The sequence below is a fragment of the Boleophthalmus pectinirostris genome, unplaced genomic scaffold (assembly GCF_026225935.1).
Source record: "Boleophthalmus pectinirostris isolate CB_2022bp ecotype Guang Dong unplaced genomic scaffold, ASM2622593v1 HiC_scaffold_23, whole genome shotgun sequence".
NCBI lineage: Eukaryota > Metazoa > Chordata > Actinopteri > Gobiiformes > Gobiidae > Boleophthalmus > Boleophthalmus pectinirostris.
In genome coordinates, this window is record NW_026571207.1 from 4042295 (window position 1) to 4057666 (window position 15372).

The window sequence follows — 15372 nt, forward strand, 5'->3', positions numbered from 1 at the left end:
CCACTCCACTCCCAACTCCACTCACTCCAACCCACTCACTCCAACTCCCAACTCCTCAACACTCAACTCCACTCACTCCACTCACTCCAACTCCACAATCACTCCAAACACTCACTCCAAACTCCACTCACTCCAACACTCCAACCCACTCACTCCAAACTCCACTTCCAACTCCACTCACTCCAACACTCCAACCCACTCACTCCACTCCAACACTCCAACTCCACTCACTCCAACACTCCAACACTCCAACCTCCACTCACTCCAACACTCCAACTCACTCCAACCCACTCACTCCAACTCCAACTCACTCCAACACTCCAACTCACTCCACTCAACACTCCAACTCCACTCACTCCACTCCAACTCACTCCACTCCAACTCCACACTCCAACTCCACTCCAACTCCACCACTCCAACTCCACTCACTCACTCCACACTCACTCATCCAACCTCCACTCCACTCCACTCACTCCAACTCCACTCACTCCACTCCTCACTCCAACACTCCAACTCCACTCCAACTCCAACACTCCAACACTCCAACCCACTCACTCCACTCACTCCAACCCACTCCACTCCAACTCCACTCACTCCAACTCCACTCACTCCAACCTCACTCACTCCAACACTCCAACTCCACTCCACTCCACACTCCACTCACTCCAACACTCCAACCCACTCACTCCAACACTCCAACTTCCACTCCACTCCACTCCACTCCAACTCTCCAACTCACTCCAACTCCAACACTCCAACACTCCAACACTCCACTCACTCCAACCCACTCCACTCCAACTCCACACTCCAACTCCAACTCCAACACTCCACTCCAACCACTCACTCCAACCCACTCCAACCCACTCACTCCAAACACTCCAACTCCAACTCACTCCAACTCCACTCACTCCAACACTCCAACTCACTCCAACTCAACTCCACTCACACTCCACTCACACTCCAACACTCCAACCACTCCAACTCCAACTCCACTCCAACTCCACTCACTCCAACTCCAACTCTCCAACACTCCAACACTCCAACTCCAACTCCACTCCACTCCAACTCCACTCACTCCAACACTCCAACCCACTCACTCCAACACTCCAACTCACTCACTCCAACACTCCAACTCCACTCACTCCAACACTCCACTCCACTCACTCCAACACTCCAACTCACTCACTCCAACACTCCAACTCCACTCACTCCAACACTCCACTCCAACTCCACTCCAACACTCACTCCACTCCAACTCCACTCACTCCAACACTCCAACCCACTCACTCCAACACTCCAACCCACTCACTCCAACTCACTCACTCCAACACTCCAACTCCACTCCACTCCAACTCACTCACTCCAACACTCCAACTCCACTCCCTCCAACACTCCAACCCACTCACTCCAACTCCACTCACTCCAACCCTCCAACTCCAACTCACTCACTCCAACTCCACTCACTCCAACACTCACTCCAACTCCACTCCTCCACTCCACACTCCAACTCCACTCACTCCAACACTCCAACTCACTCACTCCAACTCCACTCACTTCAACTCCAACACTCCAACTCCACTCCACTCCAACACTCCAACTCCAACTCACTCCAACTCCAACTCACTCACTCCAACTCCAACTCACTCAACACTCCAACCCACTCACTCCAAACCCTCCAACTCCACTCACTCCAACACTCCAACCCACTCACTCCAACTCCACTCACTCCAACACTCCAACCCACTCACTCCAACCCTCCAACTCCACTCACTCCAACTCCACTCCCTCCAACACTCCTCCAACCCACTCACTCCAAACTCCATTCAACCCAACTCACTCCAACCCACTCACTCCAACACTCCAACCCACTCAAACCTCATCTTTTACCTGTTTACCTTTTAACGAATCTTTTCTTTCTTCTCTCTCTCTCTCTCTCTTTTTTTTTTTTTTTTTTTTTTTTTTTTTTGCTGTGTGTGCACGACTTTCCACCCTCATCCTTTCTTCTCTATCATCTTCTTCTTCAGTCCCAGCTCGGCGTGTGATCTCTGTGTCTCTGGCTCTCCGGGCCGGCGTGTTGACTTCACATGTGATTGTATTGACAGGCGTTGGGAGAGGGGGCGGGGGGAGGCTCTTTGAAGCGCCCTGTTTGCTCCTCTGTCAGATCTGAGCCGTGCCACCAGACTGCAGATGCCCGGGCACAGCTGGGCACAGACTCACCACGGCCATAGACACTGCACACAGACGGGCAGAGAGCAGAGGCGGGTAATACTCAGATACATTTACTCAAGTAACTTTCTAAAGGTTATAATGGAGTTTTCGAAGACCTGGAGTTGTGTTTTGTTTCATTCACACACGTTTAACGCACAAACCCTGCACATTTAGGCAAAGTTCTTCTCTCAAACTGGAAACACTCTGTTCCTTTTGTGATGTCACGTGGTAATACAGGAAGCGCTCCACTGTGTTTTTAAACTCCATACATAGGGAACAGGCTTTTTTACGTTCACAAGTCCGCCCAACTCAGATAAAACTTGATTTCTGTCATAAATAATGATCAGATCAGACTGGAATGCCTAGATTTCCGCTCAATTTAAATTTCTCTCCAGCGCCTAGGTCAGAAATCGGAATACACGAATAGCAATTGGAATAGACGATTTACAAAAAACCCCGAAGTTGTAGAGCACACACAGGCCAATCAGCAGAGAGCAGAACCAACCCAAGTTGCGACAGCAGACTGCATACGCTCTCCTCCTTTGAACTTCCTTTTTTTTTTTTTTTATTGCAGCTTTAATTCGCAAGTTCATCTCGCAGAAACGAAAATGATCGCTGACAGACACGTTCATCAGTATCCCGGTTATGATCGGGTTTTTTGAGTATCCCGGTTTCGTCATGGTGCATGTATACGCAGTATCCCAGTTTCAGTATCCCAAAGTGACCATACATGTGTGAAATGACTGTAAAATAAAGAGCTGCTCTAAACCTGCACACGTACAATCAGGTATAGAGTGAATGAATAATGCTGACTGCAGTGCTCTGTAAAGAGTCTTTGTGACAAAAAATGTCTGTGAAAAGCACTATATAAATAAAGACTTACTTACAATCTGCACTCGTACAACCTGCACAAGTATGATCTCTGAAAAGTTTAACATGAACCATCTCCAACACGACATACACACAGAACAGACTCACCATCATCAGCACTTCCTCTGTCACAGAAAGAACACTCATATTCCACTGAGTCGTGTCCTTTAGTCCGACAGAAACTGAACCGCATCAGGACACAAGGAGCGAGCTGTTTTTTTTGTTTTTTTTTTAGCTCTTATAGTTTACGCAAATGAGCCATGTGGTTTTAAATTTTGTTTCTGTAAAACATAAACAGATGTGTGCAAAGCTCCATTAAACACATTATAATATCATGTTTGTTGTATTTTACCTGGTTTATTAAATATATCATTTTTTGCACTTGTGTGTTTGTTTGTAAGATCATGTCAAGAAACCAGGATACTACATTTGATCATGTACACAGGGATATGAGTTTCTCAGCGTGCATGTAAACAGCATATCCCGAACAATGCACAGGTGTTCTATGACTCCGCGGCGCGCATTAAAACTGCATTAACTCCGAGCATTAAACACCGAGGAGCCATGCGTGATGCAGTTTTAACACACGGCTCCTCATTGTTTAATGCTTACATATTCACTTCGTAACTGAATACATCCTGGCAATTTCACTAAAATGACTCTTGACTGGTGGTTTCTCCCAAATACATGCTGACCACTGTTATTTTTTCCAAGTTACGTAAGTTCATATAAGCGAGTAGATCTACCTTGGACCTTGAGACTCTCCTTCTCTGTAGTTAACTCTTTCCCCCCTGGACGCCCACTAGGAACAACCCATACATATGTTACTAGTTCTACCCATAGAGCATAATTGCATAAAAGAAAACAGACTTCCACGAGTGATTATAAATGATTTTTACACTCATGAACTTAATTGAAACACAGACATATTTGTATCTCTGGAAACCTTAGACTCTGAACTCTTCATTTCTGGATGTTTAAATGTGATTCAACTCATTTACAGGTTTATAACAGCTCACTGAAAATGAGAGTTTACCTGGTCAGGTGCAAAATCGAAAACAAAAAACTACATTCAGCATCTGATATCTGCATGTTCTGAGTAATATATTCATAAAATAAATAAAAATATACTTTGTCAAAGTATTTAAACAGATTTCATATCACCAGATACAGTAGAGCCAAGTGTGCACCTGTTTTTACGTGTTGTACACCTGTGTGGAGCTAAATCATTTTTTCCATTTAACTTATTCAACTCATTTAGATTATTATAATATAATAATAAAACTTTTCCCCGTCAGTTTGTGTCCAGTATTTGTCATCTTGGTCACTTTCTCGAGTGCAGAGCTCTGTATAAGAGTTTGTTTCTGTAGCAATTCTGTTATACATCGCATCTTGGGAAAAAAAGACTGAAATATTTTAAAGGACTCGTCTGGGCAACATCCAGATTTCAGGGCAATTTTGGTTCATAATCGAGTATAAAACTCAGATAGTTTGTTTGGACATCGCAGGACTCCACACAGACGCATCAGCAGCATTCTCACCTTCATAAGTTTCACTCCCCGAAAGTCCGTCACTATCGCTGTTTTCCACTTTATAATCAACTTCATCGTCACTTTGAAATCTATAAAAGTCACTTTCTCTAAACTTATCCATAAAATACGTCCGCTCCTCATTATTTCTAAAACTGTGCTCCGCTGCGCCACGATCTTTCCATTGCACGTGTTTCGTGTTGTATTTTTCCGGAAGCTCCATCGTCACTATTTCCATTAACTTCGGAAAAAATCGGCGAAAACATATCCTTGAATCCTATTGGTCAGTCTAGTGTGGGTTGTAGTGGCCCTGACCTATCACAGCCTCTGTTTACATGTGAAAAACTGAGCCGTTTCTAATGGTCGTCAAATCACGTCTTTAGTGAAACAGCGGAGGAGTCAAAACACGTCATTAAGGAAACAAGGGGGGGTCGTTAAAAGTCGTCTTCATGGGGGAAAGAGTTAAAGCGTGCCGTTGGTTTTGCTGAAAAGGCTGAAACGGCCCTGTGACGGACACGGGGGTAATGGCGTGTTTTGGACAGACGCACGTGGCGAGATCGGCACGCAACAATTAGTCAAACAAAGGCAGATGAGAGAGAGCGTTCCCTGACACATGAGCTGGTTTGGAAGCAAAGCTCTGGATCTAGTCTGACTGGAGGCACTCACATACACATTTATTTAAATCCTATTGACACGTGGCATATGGAGTCATCTTAAGGGGACCAGTGATTCTGAACCAATCTCAAAAAAGCCTACGGGTTTGTCTAGTGTGTCAGTCTACAGATACACTGCCAAAAAAATGAATTGTTGTGCCTCCAAATCAGCACATTTTAAGGTATCAGTACTGGCAGTTCACTGATCTGATTCCACACTCTATTTTTCTAAGGAAGGATGCAAAGACAGACGCATTATACATTATATTAAGGCGAGACGCTACAGGCAAAATTCTATTTTTTTTTCCAATCTTCACATACGTGTAAAGGTTTCATGTGGAAACAATAAAACTGTCCACTCGGCACTGAAAGATTTTTGAATGTTAAAGGTTGTATGGAGGATTTTTTTTGTTTCAAATTGTCAATGATAGATTATAGAGATGCAGTAGCCTTGTAATTATGATGACCAAAAAAAAGAGAATAAAAATTCATCAACTCTGGACGTGGTGGGGCTAAACATTTGCCAATAGATAACGACACTGCCTCGTTATCTGTGAGCTGACAGGCTGTCAATCAAACTCCCTACGTTTCTAGTGTAACTGACTTGCCTGCGCCGCCGGTACGTGGTTTTACGTACGACTGTCACGCAGTCCACAGACGCAAGACGCACAGACGCTGTTTACTCCACCAACGCAACAGTTCTTAGCGGCTTTTTTGACCTATATCTTCCTCGCAGTTCACACAAAGTTTGTTGCAATGACGACAAGAATCCAGGAGTCTAAACCAGGTCTAAACCAGAACTAAACCAGGACTGAACTGAGGACTGAACCAGGACTAAACCAGGACTAAACCAGGATTAAACCAGGACTGAACCAGAGCTGAACCAGGACTAAACCAGGACTAAAACAGGATTAAACCAGGTCTAAACCAGGACTAAACCAGGACTGAACCAAAATTGAACCAGGACTAAACCAGGACTGAACCAGGACTAAACCAGGACTGAACTGAGGACTGAACCAGGACTGAACCAGGACTAAACCAGGACTGAACTGAGGACTAAACCAGGACTGAACCAGGACTAAACCAGGACTAAACCAGGACTGAACTGAGGACTAAACCAGGACTGAACCAGGACTAAACCAGGACTAAACCAGGACTGAACCAGGACTAAACCAGGACTAAACCAGGACTGAACCAGAACTAAACCAAGACTGAACCAGGACTAAACCAGGTCTAAAATAAGGTCTTTAAATAAGAACCTGTAACTCCAAACTTTTCTTACACTATTTTGATCTATATTGGTTTTTTGTATGTTTGAAATATTTACTAAAAATCAATAAAAAAAATAAATAAATCATGAAACCTACAAATGTATTTTTTGATATATAATTCCAAATCTAATTTATTGAAGTTTTAATTTGAAACGTTTTAGTTTTTTCTTGTTCACCTGCAGTGTCTCGCCTGAGGAAGAGAATGCTTGCGGGTAAAAACAACAAAATATTTTATTATAACATACGCGCTTTCATGTGGAAACAATAAAACTGTCCACTCAACACTGAAAGATGTTTTGATATTTAATTTAATCAACCAGTCTCCATAGAGTTATACACTGTTGGGCAAGTGACTTCAACCAGGTCGAAACCAGAATTAAACCAAGACTTTAAACCAAGACTGAACCAGGAGCTAAACGAAACCAGAATTAAAGGACTGAACCAGGACTGAACCAGGACTGAACCAGGACTAAACCAGAATTAAACCAGACTGAACCAGGAACCAGACTAAACAAACAGGAAACCAGAACTAAACCAGACTGAACCAGATAAATAAGGACTAACCAGGACTGAACCAGAACTGAACCAGGACTAAACCAGGATAACTAAACCAACTAAACCATTATTAAACCAAGACTGAACCAGATCGAACCAAGACTAAACCCAGGACTTAAACTAAACCAGACTGAACCAGGACTAAACCAGGACTGAACTGAGGACTGAACCAGGACTAAACCAGGACTAAATCAGGACTGAACCAGGACTAAACCAGGTCTAAAATAAGGTCTTTAAATAAGAACCTGTAACTCCAGACTTTTCTTACAAAAAACAATATAGATCAAAATAGTGTATGTTTGAAATGTTTACTAAAAATCAATAAAAAAATAAATAAATCATGAAACCTACAAATGTATTTCTTGATATATAATTCCAAGTCTAATTTACTGAAGTTTTAATTTGAAACTTTTTAGTTTTTTCTTGTTCACGCTTGCAGGTAAAAACAACAACATATTTTATTACAGGTGCCTTTTGTTTAGACGGTGGCGGCGTTTTTGGGGCTTAACCCTCTCCAGGCAGGTGTTGCAGATTTGCAACAGCTAAATTCCAATTACCTACTTACTCCACATCCATATTTTCTGAGCTTTTTTTACTCAGGAGCCTTTTCTCCCGTCCATGCTGATAAACGTGGACGATGCAGACTGTGCAAGAATGGCTCCACGCAAACAGAAGTGCAAAATACTTTTTTGTTTACAAAGGATAAAAAAGTCATGATTGTATATTACTACCCCATATTATAATTGTCCCCAAATATCAGATTTTTCCTGATACTAAAAATAAATTTGAGCCTGAGAGGGTTAAAAACACAAAAATCGGAATCCACCCTCCAGAGTGGAAAAGTTGAATAAACTCCACTGTAGTGTTTCCGTCTACACTGCCCAAGACACAAATCCGTCAAATTTTAGAACCCTTTGTGGCTCACGAGCTAAAAAGTTTGCCCACCTCTGGCACAGACGATAATTTCCACTGTTAGGGTGCGATGTAACCGTGTCACATAATGTTTCATCACGTTAGCGGACGAGTTCATTTGCATATTAGCGACGTGATTAGAGCGATTTTCTGTGACGCACATGAGTCCAGTCAGAGCCGCTTACCGACACCCTGAACTTAACCCGAGCTGAAGTCCTTTCTGCACCAACCAACTCCGCCGGTCACAACACAGCAGAAAAAAAAATTAAAAATGAAAGGAAAAGAACCAGAAGGGAATCAGAAACAGACCAGAAGAAGGTCAGAGGAAGACCAGAGGAGAAGGACCAGAAGAGGATCAGAAAAAGACCAAAGGTGGGTTAGAGGTGGACCAGAGGACGGTCAGAAAAAAAACAGATGATAGTCAGAGGAGACCAGAGGAGAAGGACCAGAAGAGGATCAGAAAGAGGAGGGTCAAAGGAAGGTCAGGGGAAGGTCAGTGGAAGACTAGAGGATGGACAGAAAAAGACCAGAAGAGGATCAGAAAAAGACCAGAAAAGGATCAGACAAGAGACAGACGAGGACCAGAGAAGGGACTGAGGTGGACCGGAGGGTGAAGACCAGTTGAAGGGTCAGAGGAAGGACAGAGGAGAACCAGAGGAGGTGGGGCAGTTTAGTCTTGGTTTAGTGCTGGTTTAGTCCTGATTTTAGACCTGGTTTAGCTCTGCTTGTGTACAAGTGTCTCCATGGCCGAGCACCAAAGTCCATCTGTGACATGTTAGTGTCATATGAACCATCTCACACTCTGAGGAGCTCAGGGACCGGCCTCCTGCTGGTGCCCAGAGTCACGACTAAACAAGGGGAGTCAGAGTTTTCAGGTTCATGCAGCTAAAACCTGGAACAGTCTGAACATGTGAGACAGACTCTTCTGTGACGCTGTTTAAATCCAGACTCAAAACATTTCTGTTTAACTGTGCAAATAACTGAAAGGTTTTCATTCTGCACTCTTCTCTCCAATTTATGTCTCTCTTTTTTAATTTTAATCTTCATGATTATTTATGTTTTGATTTGTTTTTATTATGATTTTAATGTATTTCTTATTCTGTAAAGCACTTTGAATTACTTTGTGTACGAATTGTGCTGTACAAATAAACTTGCCTTGCCTTGCCTTGATTTTAGTCCTGGTTTAGTCCTGGTTAAGTCCTGGTTTAGTGCTGGTTTAGTCCTGGTTTAGTCCTGATTTAGTCCTGATTTTAGTCCTGATTTTAGTCCTGGTTTAGTCCTGATTTAGTCCTGATTTTAGTCCTGATTTTAGACCTGGTTTAATCCTGGTTTAGTCCTGGTTAAGTCCTGGTTTAGTGCTGGTTTAGTCCTGGTTTAGTCTTGATTTTAGTCCTAGTTTAGTGTTGATTTAGTCCTGATTTTAGTCCTGGTTTAGTCCTGGTTTAGTGCTGGTTTAGTCTTGATATTAGTCCTGGTTAAGTCCTCGTTTAGTGCAGGTTTAATCCTGGTTTAGTCCTGATTTTTAGTCCTGGTTTAGTCTTGATTTAGTCCTGATTTTAGTCCTGGTTTAGACCTGGTTTAGTACTGGTTTAGTCTTGGTTTAGTCTTGATTTTAGTCCTAGTTTAGTGCTGGTTTAGTCTTGATTTAGTCCTGATTTTAGTCCTGGTTTTTAGACCTGGTTTAGTACTGGTTTAGTCTTGATATTAGTCCTGGTTAAGTCCTCGTTTAGTGCAGGTTTAATCCTGGTTTAGTCCTGATTTTAGTCCTGGTTTAGTCTTGATTTAAGTCCTGGTTTAGTCTTGGTTTAGTCCTGATTTTAGTCCTGGTTTAGACCTGGTTTAGTCCTGGTTTAGTCCTGATTTTAGTCCTGGTTTAGTCTTGATTTAGTCCTGATTTTAGTCCTGGTTTAGACCTGGTTTAGTACTGGTTTAGTCTTGATATTAGTCCTGGTTTAGTCCTGGTTAAGTCCTCGTTTAGTGCAGGTTTAATCCTGGTTTAGTCCTGATTTTAGTCCTGGTTTAGTCTTGATTTAAGTCCTGGTTTAGTCTTTTAGGTTTAGTCCTGGTTTAGTCCTGATTTTAGTCCTGGTTTAGACCTGGTTTAGTCCTGGTTTAGTCTTGATTTTAGTCCTGGTTTAGTCCTGGTTAAATCCTCGTTTAGTGCAGGTTTAATCCTGGTTTAGTCCTGGTTTAGTCTTGATTTAGTCCTGATGTTAGTCCTGATTTTAGTCCTGGTTTAGTCCTGGTTTAGTGCTGGTTTAATCCTGGTTTAGTGCAGGTTTAATCCTTGTTTAGTCTTGGTTTTAGTCCTGGTTTTAGTCCTGGTTTTAGTCCTGGTTTAGTCCTGGTTTTAGTCCTGGTTTAGTCCTGGTTTTAGTCCTGATTGTAGTCCTTGTTTATTCTTGTTTTAGTCTGGTTTTAGTCCTGGTTTAGTCCTGGTTTAGTCCTGGTTTAGTCCTGGTTTTAGTCCTGGTTTAGTTGGTTTAGTCTGGTTTAGTCCTGGTTTTAGTCCTGGTTTTAGTCCTGGTTTAGTCCTGGTTTTAGTCCTGGTTTAGTCCTTGTTTAGTTTAGTCCTGGTTTTAGTCCTGGTTTTAGTCCTGGTCCTGGTTTAGTCCTGGTTTTAGTCCTGGTTTAGTCCTGGTTTAGTCCTGGTTTAGTCCTGGTTTAGTCCTGGTTTTAGTCAGGTTTAATCCTGGTTTAGTCCTGATTTAGTCCTGGTTTAGTCCTGGTTTAGTCAGTTTAGTCCTGGTTTAGTCCTGGTTTAGTCCTGGTTTAGTTCAGGTTTAGTCCTGGTTTAGTCCTGATTTTAGTCCTGGTTTAGTCCTGGTTTAGTCCTGGTTTAGTCCTGGTTTAGACCTGGTTTTAGTCCTGGTTTAGTCCTGGTTTTAGTCCTGGTTTAGTCCTGGTTTAGTCCTGGTTTAGTCCTGGTTTAGTCCTGGTTTAGTCCTGGTTTTAGTCCTGGTTTAGTCCTGGTTTAGACCTGGTTTTAGTCCTGGTTTAGTCCTGGTTTAGTCCTGGTTTAGTCCTGGTTTAGACCTGGTTTAGACCTGGTTTAGTCCTGGTTTAGTCCTGGTTTAGTTTTTAGTCTTGGTTTTAGTCCTGGTTTAGTCCTGGTTTAGTCCTGGTTTAGTCCTGGTTTTAGTCCTGGTTTAGTCCTGGTGTAGTCCTGGTTTAGTCCTGGTTTAGTCCTGGTTTAGTCCTGGTCAGAGGAGGACCAGACTAGGGCTAGAGGAACATGAGAGGAGGAGGTTTCTTTTGACTGTGAAGAAAACCAAGAACATCAAAGTAACAAAGGTTAGAGCTGCACTATTTATGTAAAACTATTTCTCAGACGCACAAAATAATTGCTTTCCTGGCTTTGTTTTTAAAGAGAAAAAGTCTCATACAGAAAGCAACGGTTTTCAGAAACTCGCCTATAACAGTGTGGGCTTCTTCTCAGCAGTCTGGAGCTTGCGTAACCGCTTCAAAGTCCTGTCCAGGCACTGCAGGTCCGACCCGGGGAGAGGCGCCCGAGCCGAGTCCCCCGCTCAGAACAAAGGCTGGAGGAGCGGCACAGAGACGGACTGGAAGTTTACTCAAAAAGACACTTTTTCACTGTCGCTCGGCCCAGATTGTGCATTTGTGTTTATGCTCGCTGCTGAAAACACGATTTTTGTTCTGATTTTAGTCCTGGTTTAGTGCTGGTTTAGATCTGGTTTTAGTCCTGGTTTAGACCTGGTTTAGTCGTGGTTTAGTGCTGGTTAAATCCTAGTTTAGACCTTGTTTAGACCTGGTTTACACCTGGTTTTAGTCCTGATTTTAGTCCTGGTTTAGACCTGGTTCAATCCTGGTTTAGTCCTAGTTTTGTCTTGGGTTTAGTCCTGGTTAAATCCTAGTTTAGACCTAGATTTAGTCCTGGTTTAGTCCTGGTTTAGACCTGGTTTTAGTCCTGATTTTAGTCCTGGTTTAGACCTGGTTTAGTCCTGGTTTAGACCTGGTTTAGTCCTGGTTTTGTCTTGGGTTTAGTCCTGGTTAAATCCTAGTTTAGACCTAGATTTAGTCCTGGTTTAGTCCTGATTTTAGTCCTGGTTTAGACCTGTTTTAGTCCTGGTTTAGTCCTGTTTTAGTCTGGTTTAGTCCTGAGTTTAGTCCTGGTTTAGACCTGGTTTAGTTCTGGTTTAGTCCTGGTTTAGACCTGGTTTAGACCTGGTTTTAGTCCTGAGTTTAGTCCTGGTTTTGTCTTGGGTTTAGTCCTGGTTTAGTCCTGGTTTAGACCTGGTTTAGTCCTGGTTTAGTCCTAGTTTAGACCTGGTTTAGTCCTGGTTTAGTCCTGGTTTAGACCTGATTTAGTCCTGGTTTAGTCCTGGTTTAGACCTGGTTTAGTCCTAGTTTAGACCTGGTTTAGTCCTGGTTTAGTCCTGGTTTAGACCTGGTTTAGTCCTGGTTTAGTCTTTTGTTTAGACCTGGTTTAGTCCTGGTTTAGTTTTTTGTTTAGACCTGGTTTAGTCCTGGTTTAGTCTTGGGTTTAGACCTGGTTTAGACCTGATTTAGTCCTGGTTTAGTCTTGGGTTTAGACTTGGTTTAGACCTGGTTTAGTCCTGGTTTTAGTCCTGAGTTTAGACCTGGTTTAGACCTGATTTAGTCCTGAGTTTAGACCTGGTTTAGTCTTGGGTTTAGACCTGGTTTAGTCCTGGTTTTAGTTTGCAGGGGTCACTCAAAGATTAAACTCAAGCTTGTTGAACTTTTAATGTTTGTTTTTTTCAGTGAATATATATATTTGTGTGTGTGTGTGATGCTTCATAAAAGTGAAATACCTCCCCTTTAATATCATTTCTCGTCATAATTACCAGTAAGTGTAGTTGTTGTGCCCCCACAACACACAGAGACGAGCGCTGCAGCGACAGCCTGAGGCAGGAGCTCCAGACCAGCTCCGTGGCGTCTGCTTCAAGGACCCGCCAAGAAAGTGCGAAAACCCCACTCTTTGTTCCAGCGGATTTCATGTGCTTCTGCATTGTTTGAAGTGGCAACAAACAAAACCAAAGTAGACTGGCAAACACAAAGCACTTTTATCTCGCTGCCTTCTCTTTCACACAAGTCCAATGCTTTTCCACGATTTCACATCCTCTCGCTTGAACATCTGAGAGTCAGAAATCGTCACAAATTTCATGGAGTAAGTTGCTGTGGTGATGAAGCAGAGATTCAGCCAGTACTACCACGATCAAACAATATGCTGTGTTCACGTGGCATAATGTTCTGTAAGGCCTATTGTTTAAAAACGAGCTGTGGGCAGGTCAGAAATCTATTCTGGAATTTGTTGTTCAGCTGTCACACTGTAGATCTGTTGACCTGGTTTATAGTCAAAGATGCTGTGGCCTTCCTGATTTTTAGTTACTTAAAAACAGGATAATTCATTTCAAACGGTTTGCAGTGGTCCAGAGTTATTCCTCATATATCGTTTGCATTTCGAGCAGCTTGAGTATTCACCACAATGAGACAAAGCACAACTGGCATGCTAATGCGCATGTCCTGATTATCAATGACAATAAAGTGCTTTCTAATGAAATGCAGACAGTGGACATATTTTGACCTAAAGATCTGCTTTTACAATAGTTCAAATACACAGAAACATCAGGACAGGGTCTTTAACATCTCTTACTGGGCCTATGCACATCACACAAAAACTGTCAGAAAGTCTAAAAAAATCTGTGTAATCACCATTATTCAGACTTTGGTCTCTGATTACATATTATTACATTTTGTAATAATGTGACACAAAACGTTGCTGCATTTGTTAATACATAATGCAGCATTATTACATAATATTAAACACCTCCAAAAACGTACACACTGAACCTTTAAGGTGTAGTTATAAATTGGTACTCAATGTTTTATTTTATTTTATGTAACATAATTTTATATAACAGCATTATAACAGAAGATCCAATTATCTGTTATAAATACACAAAGTAAAGAGAGCTCACATTTATGAAAGACGACTCTCTGAATCTTCACATCAATTAGAGATGTGTCTTACTCTGTGCTCTGAAGGCACAGTGTGCAGCAGCAGAAGAAAGACTGTGTGTGTCTGTGTGTGTGTGTGTGTGTGTGTACATGTGTGTCTGTGTGTGTACATGTGTGTCTGTGTGTGTACATGTGTGTCTGTGTGTGTTCGTGCACAGCCCTGCTGTGGCCCTATCTCTCTGCTTGACTGTGTGAGTTTGAAATTGAAATGTCTGTGATGATTGAACTGTGGCCCCGTGCGCTCGGCATGTGACCGAGCTCAGCAGGAGCACAGCATTTATATGGAAATAGATTGTGTCCAGTAATCAGGCTGGCATTTACATAACTGTGGAGAGGCCAGGCCAGTATTTTGACTTTCACTGATTTTTTTGATATATGTATATATTTTTTTTCACATAGTACTGGATGTTATATTTTCTACTGTTGGGTTGTTTAAAGGAAAGTGTTACTTGCTGTAAATGACACTGCATGATTCTTTGGAAATACAAAGTTAAAACCAGAAAGTTCTTCCTGGAGTTAACCAAGTTTTATGCCGTACTGTTGAGGATTATAACCAAAAGAAAAACATTTCCACAGAGACAAGTAGGAGGATGCCCTTCCCCGGGACAAATAAGAGTCAGGTTTGTGGAGATGTTCCCACTCACTGTAAGGACACGAGTTCTTCGGTGCAGTAAAAAAAAAATATAAAAAAACTCCTCTGCCATGCTGGTCATCTGAATTGTTTTGTACATCTGACCCTTCTCTCTCAGTAAAGGGTCAGAAAGAGGCGTGCTGGCCAAGTGGTAAGGTGCTGGTTGTGCAAACACAAGTCAGGGAAACTGTGAAGATACATGAAAGGTTTATTGCCACACTGAGATTGTCTTCTCGCATGAACAAACTAATTGTTTTCCTGATATCCAACCTTTCCCTACACACAATATCAGAGTTCATACCATCACAGTGATATGTAGCTAAACAGTGTTAGTAGTTTGGAGACTATCCAAATTCTACTCCCGAATGAATCAGTGCTTGTCCTTGTACCTCCACCTTCCATGTCTCATGTAGGTAATCGAAATTGTTACACCCATTTCTTCCTTCTGTAAGACTGAATGAAACTTCGAAAACACGAAAGCAGTAGGCGTGGTGGCCGAGTGGTAAGGCGTTGGTCTCGTAAACCAAAGATCATGGGTTCGACCCCCATCCATGCCTGGTTTGGAAGACATCTGTCGCGTAATGGATTTAATGAAACTTATATTATTGTAACTATTAATGCAGCAGTATTTCATTAACAACCTCTTGAACAACCAAAAAGTGACAGGACTTCAGGTGTGGTGGCCAAGTCGTAAGGCATTTGTCTTGTAAACCCAGGTTCATGGGTTTGACCCCCGTCCACGC

The 15372-nt window shown here is 42.4% G+C and overlaps 1 non-coding gene across 1 annotated transcript; it reads left to right on the forward strand.

Annotated features, from left to right (window-relative positions):
* Positions 1 to 15114: 15114 nt before the first annotated feature.
* On the forward strand, positions 15115 to 15186 carry trnat-cgu (transfer RNA threonine (anticodon CGU)). The gene has a single exon. It is a non-coding gene; the product is annotated as a tRNA-Thr (tRNA).
* The last annotated feature ends 186 nt before the right edge of the window (positions 15187 to 15372 follow it).